The sequence below is a fragment of the Myodes glareolus genome, chromosome 9 (assembly GCF_982192425.1).
Source record: "Myodes glareolus chromosome 9, mMyoGla1.1, whole genome shotgun sequence".
NCBI lineage: Eukaryota > Metazoa > Chordata > Mammalia > Rodentia > Cricetidae > Myodes > Myodes glareolus.
In genome coordinates this window covers 61,171,370-61,193,669 of record NC_142034.1, presented here as the reverse complement: position 1 = coordinate 61,193,669, position 22,300 = coordinate 61,171,370, and positions in this window count along the sequence as shown.

The window sequence follows — 22,300 nt, the reverse complement described above, 5'->3', positions numbered from 1 at the left end:
AATCATAATTACACGCTTATGGTATACAGTGTGATATTTTGGTACACGTCTGCACTGTGAAATGGCTAAAGCAAACTGATAAACATGTCCTTTGCTTACCTTACCTGCCGTTTCATTTGGAGAGTTATTTGAAATATCCCATCCCCCTCTGTGATCGAGGGCCTCATGCATGACAGACATTTCTTCTATCTCTGAGCCATCCCCAGCCCATAGTCCTTTAGTTATTTTTTTAAACTTATGCAGTTTTTATTTATTATAGCTGTGATGGCGGGGCACATGTGTCCAAAGGGCAACTTTGTAGAATTGGTTCTCTCCTTCAACCTTTACATGGGTTCCAGGGGATTACTCTTGGGTTATAGGCTTGTTCAGCAAGTGCCTTTACCGACTGAGTCATTTTGCCCGGTTTACATAAGTCTAGACTGTAGTCACCCCATTGTACAACAGATCTCAAAGCTCACTTTTACCCAACTAAACTCTGGGCTTTTTGTCAATTCCTTAACGGCTCCCCCTCCCCCATCTTCATCTACTTCTGTGAACTCAACTTCATTAAACAAGAACACTGTCATCTAACAATAAACACAATAATTTGGGACAGACTGACCCTTGATTGCTGTTCATGAGTTAAATTTGGTGTTGATCAGTCAATCACAGATACACATCTTTGAGGGAATGGTTTCGGGAACCCTCCCCCATCCAAATCCTCAGATGCTCAAAGCCCTTGCATCAGATGGCACGGATCTTGCGGATTGCCTACCCACCTCTTCTCATGGTCCTCAAAGCATTACATAGCACTCACTGAGACATCGGCGACGCTGTACCGCTTAGGGAGTGATGGCACAAAGAAGTCTGTTCACATTCAGGACAACTGAAGTTAAGAATGCTAGGACTGCAGACCTTGCTAGGTGCTCTCTCTTGTTACTGAGAGCACATACCTTTTATAAGAAAAGTTGTGAAAATATCCATGAAAATAGCTGTCATTGGAGAACCCTTCCCACGCCTCGCAGCTGGTTGAATCTGCAGACACTGATAGATGTAGAGGAACCCTTGAACCCTTGAAGAGGAACACAGCTCCAGGCACTAAGGCATATACTACTGCTTGAAAAACGAAGGCACACAGCTCCTAAATTCTGGTACACTGGGCTGGAGAGCAAGGCCCTGTCTCTAAACAGAGAAAGAGTAAATAAATATACAGAAATTATACATCTATTAAGGTTAGGTGTCGATTGGCTGATGAAAATCACAAGCAAATGATAAGACTTGGCCATATCCTGACTACCAATACATTTGTGGAACTAACTCCAGCACTATTAAGATGCTCCATAGCGGGGGCCGGGTGTCACTCCACAGTAGAGTGCCGATTTTGATCCCCAGTGTGGGGAAAAGTGTCACCACAACTGAAACTCTAAAGCAGTCTGGAACTGTGTCTACTGGCAAACCGCGCTTGCAGGATTCTCTGAGGACACTGTGAGCTCCCGGAACCTGGTGATCCGTGAATGACAGCTCTAGTGACCATGATGATGACGACATTCCGAATCATGTCAGGGAGGTTATGAAAGACCAGAGAGGTGATTCCCAGGGTAGGCATGAAACCCACACCCTTCTCCTCCCTTACAACAATAAAAAAGCATAAACTTCATAAAAATTCGATTATAAGTCAAAGTCCAGAGGGTATGAATCATGGGATTTGCTCACAGAAAGACTTGCTGTACTGTGCAGAAGGTGAATTCATGGCCAGGAAGGACTTTAATGTGTCTCACTGTGTTTTGTTATAACCATTTTAGGGTGGTTGTTTCTTCTGTTTGGTGCTGGACAGCCCGCATCTTTCTTCAGTTCATCGTTTGAAGGCACAGGTTTGCTTATTTTTATGGCAGTTGGCTGGTATCTGGCATTGAGGCAGGTGGTTAACTTTCACAAAGAAATAATACTGCCCAGTTCTACTCCTCCTAGATCTGTAGGAAGACTTAGCTGTGAGGTCAATTACCTTCCTCCTTTATGCAGATGAAGAACTAGAAGTCTCAGCACTTGTGGGGCAGCTTCCCTTCAGGGTTCCCATGACTCCTTCCGGTGCTTATTAGTCTCCTCTAGGTGTTCCATGGACTCATGGAACCAATTCTGTCTTCTTGGAAGGGAGAACAAGACTAGAGTATTGCCTGCCCGTATGCTCTGTTCTGTCTACAGTGAATCACAAGGAAGATGTGTGAATTTGTGGCCCAATACTAAAAAATATAACAAACCCATTTATTTGACCACCACCTTCTGATGATGGTCCCACTGTGACAGCCAAGGGTACCAGCGCAAATCCTCCTCACTGGAAAATCCTTTCAGAGCATGTGTGACCTGGTTGATCACCCTCTGTGGCTCTCGGCAGAACTAAAGCTGGTTCGTTTATTGTTTAAGTGCTACGGACTGTTGGTTTTGAACATACCACCTCTTCTGTCACTTAATGCACCCAGAGCCCCATGAAGGAGATATTGCCATCATGTTCCTTGTAAAGCAGAGGAAAGCAGACACAGGAAAATGTTCATCTGATAGCTCCTGGTACTGACGCCTCCAGGAATCCTGGCTGTCACCATCTGGTATCCTATGATGTAGGTAAACGGGTGAGAATTCCCTGTTGCCAGGTTAACGCCAACCATCTACACCATGTCGGGTTCTTCGTTTTGTGTAGCTTTGAACTGGGGGAAATGACTTCTATCTAGAGAGTGAGTTTTACTCATATGTCTCTAATTACCAAATGAAACACCAGGTTTGCAATTATTTAGATAATAGGTCAAAGGGCCCAAAGACACAGTTCTCAGTATGTACCAGGTCCCAGAAATAGGCATGGAGGCAAAATGACGGGAGGGAGAGAGGCGCCTTTTCCAGCTGCACCTGTATGCTAGCCAGCAAAGAAAACAACTCAACGAACTATGTAGAGACCAAGTTCTTAGTAGGTAAAATCCTCACCGTGATGAAGGGGCTCCTCTACTTGGGGGAGGTATTTCTTTTCCCTCCCCCTTCTATGGACCACGGTCCATGAAGTCCTGGAATACTTTCACTGCAGAAGCCAAGATCCGGGACATCGACAGTCTCCTTTCTGGACTATGTCTGTGTTCACTCCCACTAGCTGGAATTTTTTTATGGGAGTTCGGACAAAGGCCATTTTGTGGCTACTCCCTCTGCCCCCTGCCCAGAACTGGCTCTGCCGGAATGCACTAATTGCTTCTGAACAAAAGGATGCCTTATGTCTCCCTCTGCCCCATGGCTGTGCATTGATTCTTTATGGATCAAAACTGCCAGTGTTTCCTCTCACAGTCGTGGCAGAACGTGGTGATGTTCTGCACGCCCGGGGAAGTGCTTGTGAGGCTGGGGCATGTAAGAGGTGGCAGGTTTCACGTACCTAGCAGCCAGGGAGACAGCACCCTCACTAGTCCCAAGGCTTCTTTTTGCCTGGTTGGGAGTCTGCCACTGGGGATGGTGGGTCCCACTCCAAAGTGGGGAACCACTCAGCACCATTCAGAAACATGCAATCCAGCAGCTGGGTGTCGAGCCGCAGCAGGGGGGCCCCCACCCAGAGCAGCTCTTTAAAAGTCTTTATGAATAGTGAGTGCAGGACATGGTGAGTAGGCGGGCTGAATACTCAATAACAATTCCTGAAATAGTAAGTCTATAAACCCATTAAAAAATACGACCGGGTCCTGTCCATCAGTAAGAACGGAGGACAGTTCCTAAAGACGAAAAAGTCAGAAGGGAAGAAGACAACCCAGAGAGGAAGATGTCCCAGGGCAAGGTGCCCTGTTGCTGCAGTGATGGCAGGAGGCCTCAGCTGGGTCTTCAGATGAGCACAGAGGCCCTGGCATTCCTGATTACCTAGCAGACTGCGAATCATAAGCTTCCTCCAGCTTCATGTCCTTCCGAATATCAATATGCAATGATGGCGTGAGATAAGACAGAAAGAGAGCTTGTGCTCCAAATAAAGTACCCTGGGTGCACAGACCCCCCCACACACACACACTGGAAGATGCCGTTAGCACTGAGAGCAGGATGCAGAGGAGGACATGGGGCATCTTAAAAGCTGCAGAGGGAACACTGATGCCCAAGAAAGCACAAGAGCCTCAGACGACCCGGAAACCACACATGCAGAGAAAACGGGCTTCCTTCTCTCTGCAAGCATGGAGAACAGAAACTACTTCAAAAATAAGGTCCTTAACACGTAGTGATGTGTTTTGAGGGGCAAAACAAGAAGAGTTAGCATTAAAAAAAAAAAAAAAGAACCAGGTAGGAGATTCCTAAATTTGAAATAAGATGATCTAACTAAAAGTAAAAATGACATTGATCTGCCAAATGCAGTGGACACACACTCCCAGCTCTCATGAGACAGAGGCAAGCGGATCTCTGTGAGTTCCAGACCAGCCAGGGCTAGCTACACAGAGAGAGCCTGTTTCTCTTTCCCCAGTTAAACCAATGAGCCAGATAATTTAAACTCTGATAGTTGTTAAAGATTAGAAAATTAAATTTGAGGGTGAAAACAGAAGTTTTGCCGTCGTCACCAGTTTTTTATCCAGTTCGGTGGCATCAAGTCACACTTTGTGTTGTTATCTCCCACCCATAAAACTGTCTCCGTCTTGCCAACCCCAAATCACCTGTTAAGTAGCTCCCATTCCTTATTCTTCCAACCCCTGGCAACCACCATCCTGTTCCCTGCCTTTCCTAATCTGCCTACTGTACACCCCCTTCCCTGCAATCAGGATCACACAGGGTTCACATGTTCTTTACTGGCTGTTTATTTTACTAAGTAGAATGTCCTCCAGTTCAGTCGCATTGGAACTAATAGCAATTTCTTTCTAAAGCGGAGTGGCATTCTACTGGGCACTTCTAGGAGCTTAGCCCATATTGCACATTTGTGTGGGTTTGTAAGGTAATTCCAAAGTTCAAAAACGATCTTATCTTTCAACAGGACAGTTAAGTAAATTACACAGCCAATAAAGAGAATGAGATTGCTTTATACATATTGATAAGAACAAGCTTGCCAGTCTATATGGGAATAGAAGCAAGGTCAGAATACGGCGTGTAAGGTATACTAATATTTTGTAAAATATGTAAATAAAAGCTTATCGGTATTCAGCCATTATCTGGAAGGAGTGAAAAGAACTGATAAGATGCTCTGCCACTAGACAGGGAAACGGGATGGTCTGCATTTAGTGCGATTTGCATTCAAATCATTATAAAATCACTTTAGGACATAGGAAAAGGAAACCAATTATTGCCAGCACTCATGTTTGAGGGCGGCTGAGAGCAGAGGAAGGATGGGAAGGAAGAACTATAAAACAGCTCATGCATCACCTGAACTCCTGTAAGGAGAACGAACTCATATTCTTTGAGTTTAATTTACTAGAAATAAAATTTCACTAGTCATAACCATGTTGTGGGAGATAAGACACTCTGAAAGTCTCTCTCAGCAGCCCAGTCTAGGCGTGGCTATGCCTGGTGTTGCTTCAGTCTTCACTGAGGGATTAATTCCTGATTTTCTTGGTGTTCTTACAAAGTGTTCAGATGTTTCCCCCTCCACTGTTCTCAGCTGTGTGCATGTAGTGTTAACAAGCTGATCTCTTTTTGGTGTGTGCAATGGGTGACTCCTTAGTTTTAGAGCAAATTCTAGAAGCGCACCTGAGGTGCTCTAGCTTGCTCCCTGTTGCTATGGTTAGTACCAGGATCAAAGTAATTCAGGAGGAAAGGGTTTGTTTCAACTTAGAACCCATCATGAAGTGAAATTGTGGCAGGAACTCAAGGCAGGAACCTGGAGACAGGAACTGCAGCTCCAGGGATTCAATGGCTTCTTCTGGACTCCACAGGCACCTGAACTTCCATGTTCGTATATCACGGACAGACAGACACACACACATACACACATGGACTAATACAAATCTCAAAAAGATAAATAAGCGCATTCATTTCATTAGCATGTCATTGTCATTTCCTTTCCTCATTAAGAAATAATAAAGTGTGTGTATTTCTCTCTCTCTCTCTCTCTCTCTCTCTCTCTCTCTCTTTCTCTCTCTGTGTGTGTGTGTGTGTGTATGTGTGTGTGTGTGCATGTGTACCGAAGAACTGTTTTAAAATAAATGTCTTTATGACTCTCCGTAGATGTTTGGTTTATGCACTTATTTCCCTTACCCATCCAGGCTCACATAACAACTTCTCAGGCAAAGCGAGCTGGTGAGTGAGACAGCTTGAGACACACTGCTTAGGGCGTGTGAGCAGGAAAACGCCCGTGCCTGCTGAGTACAAGGGCAAAGTTTATTTAAATATTTTCAGTGTTGGTTGACTCCACGGATGTGGGTCCCTTGGAGGCACAGGGCAGACTCTTTATTATTGTGACACCCTGTGAGGAGGACAACCAAAGTCCACAGCAGGACTCTGACCCTTCCCTGCAGGGCTGTGCCAAGACTGTGGTCTCATTTCCCTCAGCGGCCTTGCTGCTTCTCAGTAAAACTTCTGAAGAGTGATTCGGGCAGGTACAAGTTGCATCGTGTCTACCCTGCCTAGCAGTGCTGGATGTCTGGTGTTTCTCAAACCTGGTGCTCCTGCGGCTCATCTGGACCTGCTGCCAGCTCCTGGGTCTGTAAGGCTGTGTGTGTTTCTTAGAAACTGCCAGAAGTGCTGAGCTATGGACCACACTTAGAGTAGTGAGGTGTAGCTTTGGGACTGAGTGTGAGTACAGTTTTGAAGAGCAGGGGACTTGTACTAAAAGCCAGGGTGTAAGCAGGTACCCCAAGATGTTTCTACCACATCTAGGGAAAATCTGTCCCCTCTTCCCAGGTCACTCTTGCTGATGTCAAGTTGACAAAAACCAACAAACAGCAGAGCAGCAGAATGGGTCTTTTGCACGGACAGTGTTTCTGGGCTGTCCCCATGTCACAGACAGTGGACCACAGCCCTGAGACAAAAATCTGTGACGTTCCCTGAGAGCCGGGCAGGAGGGGCCAAGTCTTCATTGCCAGGGTTTCGTGGGAGCTACAATCGTCATCGTTTTGGATTCATGCAAACTTAAAATAATTTTAGAAAATGTCATAGTACCTCTTACTTATTAAGACTGACACTTTAAAATTATTATAAGTTGAGTTTGATTCCCAGCACCCACATGGTGGCTCATCACTAACTGTGCCTCTGGTTCCGGGGGATCTCTGATGCCTTCTTCTGACCTCTGTGGGCACCAGGCACACAGGTAATGTAATACATACCTGCAGGAAAAACACTCATACACATAAAATAAAAATTAATAAGTCTAGAAAATTATTATAAGTTCAAGTAATTGCAAACAAATACTTTTTCATACGTTACAGGCATTGGTATTTAAAAAGTTGTTTCATTTATTGTTTTCATTTTTTAAATCCTTCAGACTGAATAAAGAATAGCCATTGTCACACTGTCACCCACACAAAGATAAATAAGAGTTTTCTGTTTGTTTATTTGTTGTTGCTGTTGTTGATTTTTCGAGACACGGTTTCTCTGTGTAGCTTTGACTGTCCTGGAACTCACTCTGTAGGTCAGGCTGACTTTGAACTCACAGAGATCTGCATGCCTCTGCCTCCTGAGTGCTGGGATTAAAGATATGTGCCGCCACCACCTGGCAGAAAAATTAGTTTTTAATGGGCAAAACACTGACATCATTCTTTAAATCAATATTCTTGTTCTGTTTTTTCCCCAATGTTTCTCATCTTACTTTAATATTTAGTCTCGAAACTCTCCCATTGATCACCCCATTACACATCTCTGTCGAATAAAATATGCATATAAATGAAAAATTAAAGTTAATCTGTATATAGAATTTTAAGCAAAAGCTTTTAAATAATGCCTCTTTACTAATTTAAAATTTAAATATCTTAGGGCTGGAGATATGGTGTAGATCTGTGGTAAAGAGCACATGTTGCTCTTGCAGAGGGCTCAGATTCAGTTCCTAGTACCACATGGTGGCTCACAACAATCCATAACTCTAGTTCTAGGGCATCTAATAACCTCTTCTGACCTCTTTGGACACCAGACATACACACAAACCTGCAGGCAAACACCCACGCATATAAGATGAAAAGGAAATCTAAACAAAAGGTTAAATTCAAATATTCAGTATAAAACATATATAACTTATTGAAGCATAATAAAATAATTGCAAGAAAAATGAGAAATTTAAAATGAATATGTTGCTTTATAAAGTCCCTAAGCAAAATGTTAGTATTTACATACTTTTCAATCAGATTGATGAACATTAGTGTGTTTACTTACTGAACCCTTATCACACATTCCTGTAAATTATTGGTGCTAATCAGAGCCAGTTTTCAGAGTCAGTTCCACCAAATGCCTTCTATTTACAGAGGTGGGTTTGGAGAAACCGCGTTCAGAAGGTCAGGAAGTGGGACTGAGAGTAACACTCCTTAGCCTTGACCCTCCGTGAGCTGTGGGTTAAAATAACAAGCTCCCTTGCCAGGAAGGACTCAGTAGACAGCTCCCTACCTTGTGTTCAGGTTTTAGAAAACTCACCAGAAGGCATTGGACTGGCCACGACTGATGCATTTCCTTTGCAATTCTGGCTTGGATACTCCGAAAAGAGTACAGTCACGGAAAAATGGTGATTGTTGCTTCATGGCTAGGCTTTAAACAGGCGCAGAGTAACTAAACATTCGTTGACTGCTCTGGGTTGCTTTAATAAAGGCATGTGCTAATCAAAATCTCCTAATAGCTATCTTGAGAAGTTCTAGGAATTGTCAATCACAGTTCCCCACTGCGCTGCTCAGCATTAGGAGGTACTTCTCTGCCCAGCTGCCTCGCTATGGGCAGACACCACCCTCTCCACCTCCCTTTCCCATGCCCCTCCCAGGCCCTGGCAACCACTACTCTTTTGAGTTCTTTAAAAATCAATATTAGCTTCCTCATATAAATGAGAATATGTAGTATCTTATTTTGTGTCATCTATCTATCTATCTATCTATCTATCTATCTATCTATCTATCTAATATATTTTTTTTGAGACAGGGTCTCACTATATGGCTTTGGCTGACCTAGAACTGCTAGGCAGGCCTCAAATTCAGAGATTTGCCTGTCTTTGCCACATCATACCTGGCCTGGTGCACTTCCTCCTAGGAAATCTTCCAGTTTTGTCCATATCACTGCATATTACAAAGCGTTTTGCCTTATTAACAGTTAAATAATATTTCATTATGTATGTAGTCCTGGCTTTCTTTATCCATTTATTTGCTGACATCGTCCATGATTCCAGCTGTCTGACATACTGACTTCACATCTTTGGTCTGTGTGCCAGTGATGGGATTGCTCAATCATGTGGTAGTTCTAATCTTCATGTTCCAAGGACCCTCCATACTATTTCCTTAATGGGGGTACTAATCTACACTCCTATCAACAGTGTATGAGAGGGCCCGCTACTCCAGGTTCTTACCAGTGTAAAAAAGTCCTTGAAATTCCTGGGTGGATATCTGCCAGGAATCAAGAATTTTGCTCCTATTGTTATTCCTAAGCTGCACGGCTGGAAGTGTGTGAACCACAGAAGGTCAGCTACATGACTCACAATACACCATGACCTAAATTAGATGCTGGGCCAGCCTGCCTGAAGTCGTGAGGTGGGAGAGGAAACCACTTTTTAAGAGTTCTTTAAAAATAGTTGTCACCTTTCAGAAGCCCTTGGCCTTTTCTGTAAGAGCAGATGATGTCATCCAGCATGGACACAGCCCTGTTGTAACTAGGCTCCAACCTGTGGAGGTTCCGCTGCAAGACCACGTGGAACATCTGTCCTCCCGTGTGTGGCTTTGCAAGTTCACAGAGGTTCCCTTATACAACCTTCTCTAGTTCCACGGGAGCGATGCTACACTGAGTGGGGAGGAAGAGGGCTGTGATTTCACCTGTGTCCTTCTGTTTCGTGCACGACCTGTGAGGCTGAAGTCTGCATGCTGACTTCATAGGAAATGTGAGCCGCTGAGAGGCCTATGATTCACTCAATGCATTGTGCAGGTGAGGGGCCAAGCCTAGGCTAGCTGCCAGCATCTGCTTCTCTGCTGTATTAATTTCTTCACCAGTTGCTGGGACCACACACTGGCCCAGAGGCAACCTAAGTGAGGGTGTGAGAGTGCAGCCCATCATAGCTCTGGTGGCAGGAGGGAGAAACACCTGGGCACATCTGTCCACAGCCAGGAAGCACCCTACTTGTCTTCCCCTCCTTTTTCCTTTTTATTCAGCTTGGGACCCCAGCCTACAGGAAGGCTTTGAAGAAACATTATGATATTGTCAAGATGTTTAGAAACATTTGAGGTGGGGAAAGGGGAGGTGGGGCTGATTTCAGATAGGCGTCCATGTTTAGCTAGGCCTCTTTGGAAATGCCTTCCCCGACTCTCCTATAGATATGTCTCCTAGGAGAGCCGAGATTCAATCAAGCTGACAATGATGACTAAGCATCACAATTGCTAAACCTGTAATCTTCCCAGCATGTCACCAAGGCCACTGTAGATAGAAAAGCCCATCTGTCATTCTCCTGGTTGGAGCATGCAGCTTTATAGTGATGGTGAGGGCCCCAGATAGGGACTGGGGAAGCTGTCTTGTAGGTAACCACAGTCTCCAGGGCATGTGGCAGGTGCAGATGTAGCATTTTGTGACCCAGAAGGAAAAGGAATCATATATTTGACAGGAGTCTGGAAGCAAAGGGCACAATGGTGACCTGACTGCTGAAGGACTGAGGGCTCCGCCAATTACCTGTGAACACGCACATTCCTGGGCACGTGCCCGTCTAATGCCGTCTTACAAGAACAACCACAATGTAGTGTGGGCCCAGGCAGGCCTGGCGCTCTTCAGGGGAGGGACAACAGGCCAGCTCTTTGTAGTCTCAGCAAGGACACGGCGCCTGTTTTCGATGCACCCGTGACGTCAACGGGCAGGTGAAAGCAAGAGGACGTTTGTGGACAGCTGTGAGTAAAGCCTCTTGTCCCCGAGAGCGAGAGATGGCACAAGAGTGCCCACTTATCACAGCTTGTTCACTGTGCTTGCTATATCTCTAATGATCCAAAGGCCAGACTGAAAGAGATAAGAAGAAATAATATAGCACGCAGTTAGTAACTTTCACTTTGTACTCAGAGAAGTAGCTTGTAGGGAAGAAGAGAGTGTATAGACATATGTGTGTTTATACAAGTAAAAATACGTGTACACATATGTGTCTATACATCTGCTAAGTATGAAGAAGAGAATACGTAGGTTATTATGCTATTTAGTGTTCCGTTACTGTCGTTGAGTATCCAAGAGAACCGCGCTAAGAGGAAGAAAGGTGTGTTTCGGCTGTTGATTTCAGAGACTTTAACCCATGGTTACTCATCTCTGTTGTTGGGCCTCTGACAGCACAATGCATTATGTTGTGCATTTGGTGGAGAAGGCTTGTCCACTGCCTGGTAGCCAGAAAGCAGAGACAGGAATGGGAAGTGTTTGGGATTCCAATACTTCCTCTTCAGGTTACAGTCACAGTGTCCTAACTTCTTTACACTAGCCCCACCCCTTAAAGGTCTTGTTACCTCTCAGTGACCTGAGGATCACCCCCCCACACACAGACATCTTTGCGAGACACTTCCACACCACAGCCACAGTGCATCTATAAGCAACACATGGGTATAAGCAAGTTCCAAAGACTGAGGTAACTGACAGGATATTAGGGTTTTTTGGGGGACGATCAAGTGAACTTTCTGGGTGTTTGCAGTTTGTTTTGTTTTGTTTGTTTGTATGTTTTTGTCTTGAAATAGCTTTCTAAGCGTAGCCTCTAGCTCCTTGTGGATGGAGCATCCATAGCGAGGGGCTGATCAGGTGGGGAGTGGGGGAAGAGCGCCTCATAGCCTTCACTTCATGGGATTCCATCCACCTCAATTATCTGAAACTCACTACCAAGGGCATGTGTGCCATGGGAATCTCGATGCATTCTCCTGGAGAACTGGAGAAATTGAAAATTAAATTAAACCCATAAATAAGAATTAACAAAAATTTGAAAACTTCATTTGTAAGCAAACTCTTGGTAACTCTTTTCAGTGGAGGTTAAGCATACACACACACACACACACACACACACACACACACACACACACACAAATACCCATCTCAAAGGAAATGCACAGATTTGCTTTGTTGTCTTTATAAAATCAAGGTTGGTGTAGGCAAACTCCATCCGAACAAAATTTTCAGACCTGATTATCATTGCTCAAATCCAAGAAAACATTTCCTACATCCATACAGATTGGCAGCCAGCGTCCTGAGTCTGGGGAAGACAGTGAATGTGCAGGGCGAGGGTTCTCAGGGAGATCTGGATGAGTCATCCATGGCACTTGGGTCATCAGTAGAGCAGAATGTTTGCAGATTGTGACTCCCATGAGATAATTACTGGCTTTGGAGATGCGCTTGAGATCTCAACAAGCCTTGAAGAGACCTGTGAGGAGGGGGAGGGAGAGATGGTGTTGATTCCAGGCAAACACACATCATAGTGGCAGACATTGGCTTGAGTCTATACAGTATTGACTTCAGTTTTAGTACAGAGAGGGGATGATGCTGGTACCCTTCTGATCCACAGCCTCCCCAGTCTAAGTACTGAAGATTGTTCTACCTGGTCCTGTAGTGCTGTGCTCTTGGGTTCTAGCCTGTGGGAAACAAAAGGGGACACAGCTGCCATTTCTAGGACACTGGGAACACACTAGTCCGCCCCCTCTCAGTGTCTTCACTGCTAATGCAGAGCTCCTTCTGGATTCATCCAGCCAGTGTAACTGGATCTAACTCAGCTCTGTGCTGCTTCTGTACAAACTGCTATGATCGACTTTGAAATTTTCAGTCCTGTGTTCTTAAGAATGAAGCAATGAATGGCCAGACAATTCTGCCCATCAGGCAGGCGGTTCCAGCTAGTTTAATATTCAGGAAAACTCAGGACAGCCTCGTGACCTTGAAGAAAAAATTCACGGAAAAGAAGGAGAGTGGGACCTAAGCACCCTGGAAATGGGAGGGTGCCTGGACAGGGGCAAGGCTTTAGGGTGTAGTAAACTAGGTTCCCAGTGACAAGGATATCCCGTGACTCTGATGGAACATGCCTATGAATCTCAATGACAGTTTTTGCAACATCAAATGTAATGACTCAGGCAGTCTCTCTGACTCAAGATCAACCCTCCCAAGGAAGGAACTGTCTATATTTGTTTTTGCACTGGGCAACCTCTATCTGCTGGTCAGTCTGCCTATGAACTACCTTTGGAGCCAGGTGTTCACCAATCAGTGACTCAAGAGGGCCGTAAGTGGGCATTTGAGCATGGTCACTGTCTCAGGTTGAGCTCCCCAGAAGCGTAACCCACAGAGTCCCTGTGAAAGTGATTCATCAGCATATGTGGTGAAGAAAGAAAGAGAAACGGGGATGTGGATGCAGAGGGGAAGTAAGAAGAAGCAGGAAGTGACTTTGAATCTCTTCCAGAAAGAGCTGTGGAGACACTGTCTGTCACATTCCTGAGTGGTGCCAGTCAGAGACAGGCGAACTAGGGTGTTTATGCCCTGGACTCATTCATCTTTGGTCAAGGGTTGACCTGAGGCACAAATTCCCAGCTGCTTTCGGCTTTCTTTGTGTCAGCAGAATTGGTGTTGACATTCCGAGACCATCTTTCTTTCTACTGATGCAGGGGTCAACTGTCAAGAATGACACATCTTTGGGAGCCCAAGCTCTGGAAAACGGCCCTAAGATTCCAGAGGACAGGAGTTGGGGCAATGACTGTATTGACCACAGCCACCTGGAGACAGCCAGACGGGCTTCCTCCACCAAAGGTCACAGACACGGCTGACACCTAAAGCTAAGTAGTGCTCCCTGGGTAAGCTGATTACGATGCCAGGCTGGAGTGATGCTTCAGCACAGGCTGTGGGGAGTGAGATCTGTAGGTACCACCTTCATCTCAAGTCCCACTGCTCAGAAAGGGCTGGCTGAGGCAAACATAAGCCATCAAGTCAGACTCGAGCTAGCACTAATCATTCCCTGGCTGTTCCCAGTTTTTGCACAACACATAAATGATCTTAACAATGACGGCAGGAGGCAGCCAACTTTCTCACTAAATTGCTGAGAACTATCATGCCCAATATTTTATTTTTAAAAAGGCATAGTTATCATTACTTGACTCTACTTTGTTGCCAGGAACTCTATCAGCTTAAAGAGCTACAAGATTTTGCTGCACAGCCTGGAAATGAACAGTTTAGGGCTCCTGGCCAGGGGTGCTGTCCCACTTGAGAACTCCTCAGAGGTGGGGTTCATTCAGACATCTGTGTCCACACAGGAGCCTACACTGTCCAGTTTACCTACTACTCACCAGTGGGGAATCTCTAAGAACAGAGAAGGGATCCACTCCCAATGATGCAAATATTTAACACCTATTCTAGAGAGGGCGGGAATACACACACACATATTTATTATACACTAAACTTCTTTTAATGATCTTATAGCACATAATTTATAAATAATAAAACATTTTAATATCCCTTATCATTCATTCCCTGTAGTGAATTGATTTTCACAGACTATCCTCATGAGTTCTTATATCACCTCCTAGGTGTAGTTGCAGTTAATTAACCAAAGAAACTCCAACATGAACGGGCTGTTATACTCATTCACGGTAACAAGACAAAATGAAGGCGTATTTTGGAATGAATGGGTTTGAGTTTAAATGAAGTAGGCATGTGATTAGATGTATTATGGGATGGTATGAGTGTCTTCTTTACAGAATCAGATGACTCCTTTCAAATACAGGAACTAATTCATTGACTATAGACACGAAGCACTTAGGTTAATGCATGTTCTCCCATTCTCTCTCTCTCTCTCTCTCTCTCTCTCTCTCTCTCTCTCTCTCTCTCTCTCTCTCTCTCTGTGTGTGTGTGTGTGTGTGTCTCAAGTCAGCAGCACAGAGTCTGTCTATAGCCCAGGATGGCTTCAAACTCATGATCCTCTTGTCTCAGAGTCCAAGCATTGAAATTACAGGTGTGAGTCCCTTTGCTTCCCTGGTGGAGAAAAGTGTGATGTCGTTTCCTTGTACAAACACTGCTGCCTCTGTTGATTTGAAGCTACCAATGAAAAGCCACTGAATTCAGATTTGGGAGTATTAAGGACAATACCACTGGGTAGTATGTCCACCATGAGGACTCAACAGATCAAAATAAGTTCAAGGATCAGAAGAACTAATTAGGAGGAGAGGCATTTCAAGTATTCATCACCATGGATTCAATATAACTGATTAAATAATAAATTCATTTAATTTGGTTTTTGATAACAATAGTGCTTCACAATCAACTTAGAAGAACCATATGCATTTAACAAGATCCTCTTTCAAGCCATTCTGGGCCAGTTCCAGCATTCTATGTCTGGCTTTATTGCCTCACATACTGCTGAGGGCTAAAACAAAACAAAATAAACAAAACAAAAACTATTCAATGATGTGACCTGATACTCTATCTCCATCTTACCAAATTTCCAACATCCTCCCACTGGTAGCAGAACACAGACACCAATTTCTCTAACTAGTGAAGATCTCGTTGACACATGTGGATGAGACACAGTGTATCTCTGGTGTCTTAGGACAATTGATGTCTCTCTACTTGGAGACACATGTTCATTTACAGTTTTTACAGAAGCCTAGGCAGCAGATCACACAATGATCTTAGAACCACGATGTCACAGTTGACACAGCCTAATCTGTTTTTAAAAATTTATTTTTAATATATACTACAAAATACAGTGCAATACTATCCATAATCAACATTTACCCCTTTATGACTTTTCACAACATTAAACTAAATCATTTTCCTCCCCTCCCTAGGCATGTCCCTTTATCTCTTTCAGATTGTTAGAATTTCAGCTATAAAGCTTCCGATGAGTCATTTTTGGCTGCTGTCATTGGTGAGTAATTTATGACAAGGGACTATCAGCAACTACCAGGACTTTGTAAGATGAGATCTCGGGGCAGTCCTTGATCATACAAGAAAGTCTTCAGGAACAAAGATAATCATGTTGCCATCTCGACTTCTGAGGCAGTTGCTGATTGCTGCCTCATGCATCTTGCTTGATAACTTCAAACCTGGATTTCTTCTCCCCAGAGTTATAGTTCTCCACGGAAAAAAGAGACCCAAGCCCCAGTGCAAGTCTCTCCAGAAGACTGTGCCATTTTCCTGGAGACACTCTGGTGGGCATCTGAGCTTCTAGCTGTTTTTGAGACAAGACTGCCAATGGAGAATCTGGTCAACTCTCTTCTCTTTGGGGTGGATAATATGCCATTAATCCTGTGTTCTAGCTCACCTGGGGGTTTATCCCACAATACAGTGCCAGTAAATGCCAAAGGAAATGCTAGTCCCTCTCCTCCAAGTATTGTGTCAATTCATTGAGTAAACACATGTTGAATGTCCATCATGAGCCAAGGTTGGGGATGCTGAGGATAACTAGAAGGATGTTTGGGTGGAGTGGACAGCATCAGATACAGAGAAAATAGCACAAGTTTGGAGCTACATGGTCCTAAGTTATATCCAGGCTTAGTCATCTAACGTGATTTTGCTCAAGTTACTTGGCCTGTAAATCCATGTTATGGGCTATCGTGAAAAGTACAGGTGAGATGGTGTGTGTGCAGGTGGAGCCACACACATGCGCTCCAAAGGGTTCTTGTGACTAAGGCTAGAAGAACACTGTCTCTGTCTTTACAGGACTCAGTTTAATGAGAAAGGCATTATGCGAAGGCAAATGGCCAGTGGATAATGACAGGCACTGTGTTAGCTCACTACCTTCCACCTGATTGGAAGCAAAGCCATGAGAGCTCTTTATCCCAAGTTCTTCTGTCTCCTAAACAAAGGGCTTAGACAATGCATCATCTTGACTGCATTTCGGACTTACACTCTCTAGAACTACTCCAGTAGGGTGTGCCCTACAATCTCATGCTGTGAGAAAGTCCACCCAATTGAAAAAGCTGACTGCAGTACACACCCTTACAAATAGCCTAGTAACATAAGCAAACACAGCAGTGACTGCTGATGCCGCCTTAGCACTGCTGGAAGTGATAAAAATTCCCAACGGATGCATCATACACCCAGTCAGATGTCCTGTCTAATGCTCCACGAAGCCCTTCTCTGTGACAGTTACTACTCCATTCTGCATTTTAAAGCCATGTTGATCTCCTATGCAATTTATAGATTGAGTTTGCTATTTACAGAAACATAAAGCTTTGCAATTCAGAACTCATGGGAATTAAATCCCAGATACTGATGGTGTAAATTTGAATAAGATTCTTCAAATTTGTTTCTAAGCAATTTATTTCTGAGAACAGAGACAATGAATACAATTTGAGAACTCATAGTCTAAAATACAGGTGACAAATATGTCTTGTCTCTTCCACCATGTGAACGTTTCCAGCTCCCCTTTCTACAGAGCAACAAAATATGGAGCTAAGAGGCTTTGGATGGAATACTGGTGTTTCTGGAGATGTCAGCAAACATTCTAAATACTTAGTTCTTCCGATTTAGAGAGATATGGGAAGAGACACTGGCCTATTAAAGATCCTAAGAACACTGGCATTAAAGAAACCTGCCTCACCCTCTCTGTGCTAGAAGCACACAGATCTGGTAAGGTAGAGGACTCTTCTTGATCGACTGGTTGGGCCTTTGGTTGGTTGATCTTGATTGATTGTGTGGTGCTGGGGGAAACATACTTCATCAACAGGAATTCTTTTTTCTTCTGTTGAAGAAGTAAAGAAAGGGATTCTGACTCTATTTCAGCCTATAGGGGCTTCCCTTCATGATAGAAATGCTGCCACAGGCTCCCTGCTCATGTCCTCATCCACACTCATGCTTAACAAATATTCCACTCACTGCCCTTCTCTCCTTCCTTTGCCCCAGTGTTATATTTCTCCATGGGAAAAAAAAGCAAGCCCCACTGCAATCCCATCCAGAAGTCTGTGCCATTCTCCCGGAGTCGCTCTACGTGGACATCTGAACTTCTAACTGTTTTTGAGGCAAGACTGTCATCAAAGGATCTAGTCAAGTTTTTCCCTTTGGGGTAATAACATACAATTAGCCCTTCCTTCTAGCTCATCTGGGGGTGATCTGGGGTTTATCCCATAATAATACCATAATATAGTGCTAGTAAGTGCCAAAGGAGATGCTGGTCCCTCTCCTTCAGGTATTGTGCCCATTCATTAAGCAGTCATATGTTAGATGTTCATCATGAGCCAAGCATGGGGATGCTGAGGATAACTAGAAGGATGTTTGGGTGGAGTGGACAGCATCAGATACAGAGGAAATAGCACAAGTTTGGAGCTACATGGTCCTAGGTTATATCCTAGCTTTGTCATCTAATGTGATTTTGGTCAAGTTACTTCACCTGTAAATCCATGTTATGAGTTTTTATGGCCTTTGGTTGGTTGATCTTGATTGATTGTGTGGTGCTGGGGGAAACATACTTCATCAACAAGAATTCTTTTTTCTTCTGTTGAAGAAGTAAAGAAAGGGATTCTGACTCTCTCTCTCTCTCTCTCTCTCTCTCTCTCTCTATATATATATATATATATATATATATATATATATATATATATATAACTCATATGAGTTATGAGAGATAAGATGGTGTGTGTGGAGCTGGAACAACACACATGTTCTGTTCCCCCTCTCTCACCAAGGAGGAGCAGAAGTTATCCATTGCTTTGCTATAATCTCGCAGATCTTTAAATCTCACAAAGTCACAGTAGTAGACGACGTCCGCTCACCTAAGCCCATGCTCCTTCACCTCTGTCTGACTTTGTGCTAACAGCAGACATGGCTCCGAAGAAGTCCAGTCCTCTATCCCTGCGAAGGTTTGTTTACACTGTTGGACCAGCCTTCTGTATAAGCTTCCCATTGCTGAGACCAATTACCTGAGCCAGTCAAAGAGGGAATGTGCAGTTTGGGTTCAGAGTTCCACGGTTGCCTCTTGCTTTTGACCCAGGGTGGTAGTGTAGCCCAGTACGAGCAAGTGGAGGAGCAATGTTGCTCATCTCAGGACTGAACAAAGGCTACAGGAGAAAGGGGCCGGAGTCCCAGCATTGCCTTCAGTGGTCGCTCTCAGTACTCAAACTTCCCCTTGCGAGGCCTAAGAGGTTCGATATCCCATTCCACCTCAGGAGTATGAAAGGATGGCCCCCCTTTTGATACCTGCACCTTTAGAGGACACTTTCGATTCAAGCTCTAGTTCTGCTGTATGGGCCACACCCTTCCCTTACTGAGGGCATTATTACCAAGACTGCCCTATTGAAGGGGATTATTCTGACTAAAGTTGTCCTGAAAACCTTTTACCAAAAAACCTTTGCCCCAGAATCAGCCTGAATTGCTCTCATCAATCTCAGATAAGCCAATTCAACAGACTGTTAGCATTTTCTGGCTGTGAGCACATGCCATCCTTCCCCTAGAGGATAGGACTGAAGTCAGAGGATTCACTGGTGTGAAGGGCAATGCTAGGCATGGCGAAATCTATGTGTTGGTTCTGGGTTTTCCATTGATCGTTCTCTTTCAGGGCATAGTAATCTTTGATTCCAGCCATGGATGAGGTCCCGTTGCAGCCTCCTAGGTCGTTTTGCTTGCTAACTTCAAACTTGTCCCCAGGCTGGTGGTAGTTGAATCCCAGACTGCCATTGGAGATAGAGATCTTCAGGGGTGGCAGAGGCAGGTTGTAGCTGGAGCCCTTGGGGGGCTTCTTGGAGCCCACAGGGACAGACAAGTAGGGTCTGGGGCTAGCTTGTGGGACCCTCGGGGGCTGGGAGTGAACCACAGCTGTGCCCCTTTCCTTCCACTGATACTCAGTGCTTGACTGTAGTGCCCTTTCTAATCAGGTCTCGGGAGGGAAAATTGGCTGAGACGCCTGCACACGTGTCTGTAAGCAGAAGCCTGGTCCTGCTCTGTTTTTGCTCAAGTGAATTTGTGCAGTCATGGAGTAGAGGTAAAGAACACAGATGTTAGAGCCAGACAGTAAAGCACGGCTCTCGCTGTCTGGATTATATTGTTCAAGTCATCTGCCCTCCAAGCCTCCACTACCATATCTGGAAAACGGGCATGATAGAATAGTCTGTTAAGAGCACTAGAAGGGGTGGGTGTCACGGTGGTGCAAGACCAGACGGTGCGGGGAGACCTTGTCTCAAAAAGATCTATATCATGGCTACAATTCAGGTGGGAGAAGTGGTGGCTTCCATTCTGATGATGGCACAGGAGACCGGCAGGGATGGATGCATTTATCTACCTTTTTGGAGTGTGGCATTGGAGGAGTCAGAGATGGAAGGATGCATGCGTGAGGGAGGGAAGGGAATTAATGAACTTACAGGGCTGTCTTTGAGCAGTGTGCTCTGCTTCCCAGAAGGGCAGCTTGAAGCAAGGGAAGGCTGTAATAACACACTGTGGGAGGAAAGGGCCTGTCCTATCTTAGCCTTTCAGGTAACAGTCCATCACTGAAGGAAGTTGGGGCAGGAACTCAGAGGCAGGAACTGATGCTGAGGCCATAGAGGGATGCTTCTCACTGGCTTTCCTCCATGGCTTGCTCTGCCTGCTTTCTTATACAACCCAGTACCACCCACGGCGGGTAGAGCCCTCCCACACCAATAATGAATCAAGAAAATGTCCTACACAGACATTTCCATAAAAAGGCAGTTCCTCAACCGAGGTTCCCTCTTCTCAGGTGACTCTAATTTGCGTCAAGTTGACAAAAAACCGAAAACACTAACCAATGTAGTGTCTGTCCCTGGAGAGTTGGACACAAGATGTGTGGTCCAATTCCACAGCTGGAATGCCTTTTTGCAACATATACATATTTCAAAACATCACATTGCAGACCATAAACACATTTTCAATTAAATGTCGTTTTAGAAGAGAAATTAAAAACCAAATTGAAAGTCCTCATTTTTTTCCTTGTGAAATTTCTGACAGGGTGATTCTCACTCCAAGGGGCTCTGCCTCTGCCACAATTGGACCACCCTTTCCCACTCAATTTTCATTTTCTCCAATTGCAAAAAGAGTTGATCGGGGTTCTGCTCAATGCACCCTGAATGACATTTAATCCAGGAGCAGAAACAGCTGGGTTCACCTAAGACCTTCCTGGGATCGTAGATCCTATAAAGCCAAGCCCAGGCATCATTGCTTGCTGTCTTCGCCAGGTCCCCAAACACAGTAGTAAACCTTTAATAAATGGTGGCTATTATACTGGTGAGCATGCATAGTCTGTGACTCCGCCTTAGCTGGGAACGAGAAAGCAGATGACGGAAGAGCTTAAGTGTTCTGCTCTGAAAATTGGGATTTTGCTCTATGGAAGGAGATGGTGAGTGGATATGGTTTGTCTGGCTAAGGAGCTTACAGTCTGTGGAAATCATTATGCAGGGTGACAGCGGCAGGAGACTGTCCTTCGCAGAGTACTGTGTTAGATGAGACACTATGTCAGGGACTTGGACACAGGAACTCACAACAGACCTCAGTTAGCAGGGTTGTCATGACATTAGCCAGGAATTCATGGTGAGGTCAGGAACAGATGTCACTTAGTAAGACGTGACAGGGAAGGAAAGGGAAGGGGAGGGGAGCAGAGGGGAAGGGAGGGGATGTCAATTAATACCTTGTAGAAGCAGGTTTAATGGGAATGGTTGGCAGAAGTTAACAGTGGAAGGAAGGTCTCCAGGGGCAGAGAAGGGTGATGGGAAAGTAGGGGATGGTTACGTCACACATCCAGTTGGTGGGATGCATTGTACTTCCAAGTAAACGTTAGTGAGAAAAATCTTTTTCTGTGGAAAGAACACAGACAAGGGAAGTTGGTGTGCTAAAATTTGGAGGTGATTTTGTTAATTAGAAGCTAAATTTTCTTCTCACAGAGGGTCTGGTGTGTAACAGGAATTTTGGGAGGGTACTTAGCAAGACACACAGGGCTAAGCAGAGATTTCCAAAGAGTAGCCAAGTGAGAGAGCAGCCCATGCCTACGGATAGCCACTTCCGTTTGGGAAAGCAAGGAGGCAACACGAGGGAGCCTCCGGGATCTCAGTAGACAAAGTTGCCCCCCGGTTTCTGATGAGGAAGTGCTGCTGGGGTGGGTCTGATAGCTTCTGGATAAAGACTGGTGGTGGCTGATGACTGAGTGATAGGAAGTCCCAGAGTGACTGGAAAGGAAGTCTGGTGACAGCCGGACAGAGGAAGGAAGTTATATAGTTGGCCTCAAGCAGTGCGCTCCTCAAGCAAAGAAGCGAAGTTGCCTCAGTCAGCTCAACCGCCTCTCTGTGTCCAAACCTCTGGTAAGTCTCCTTGGTTA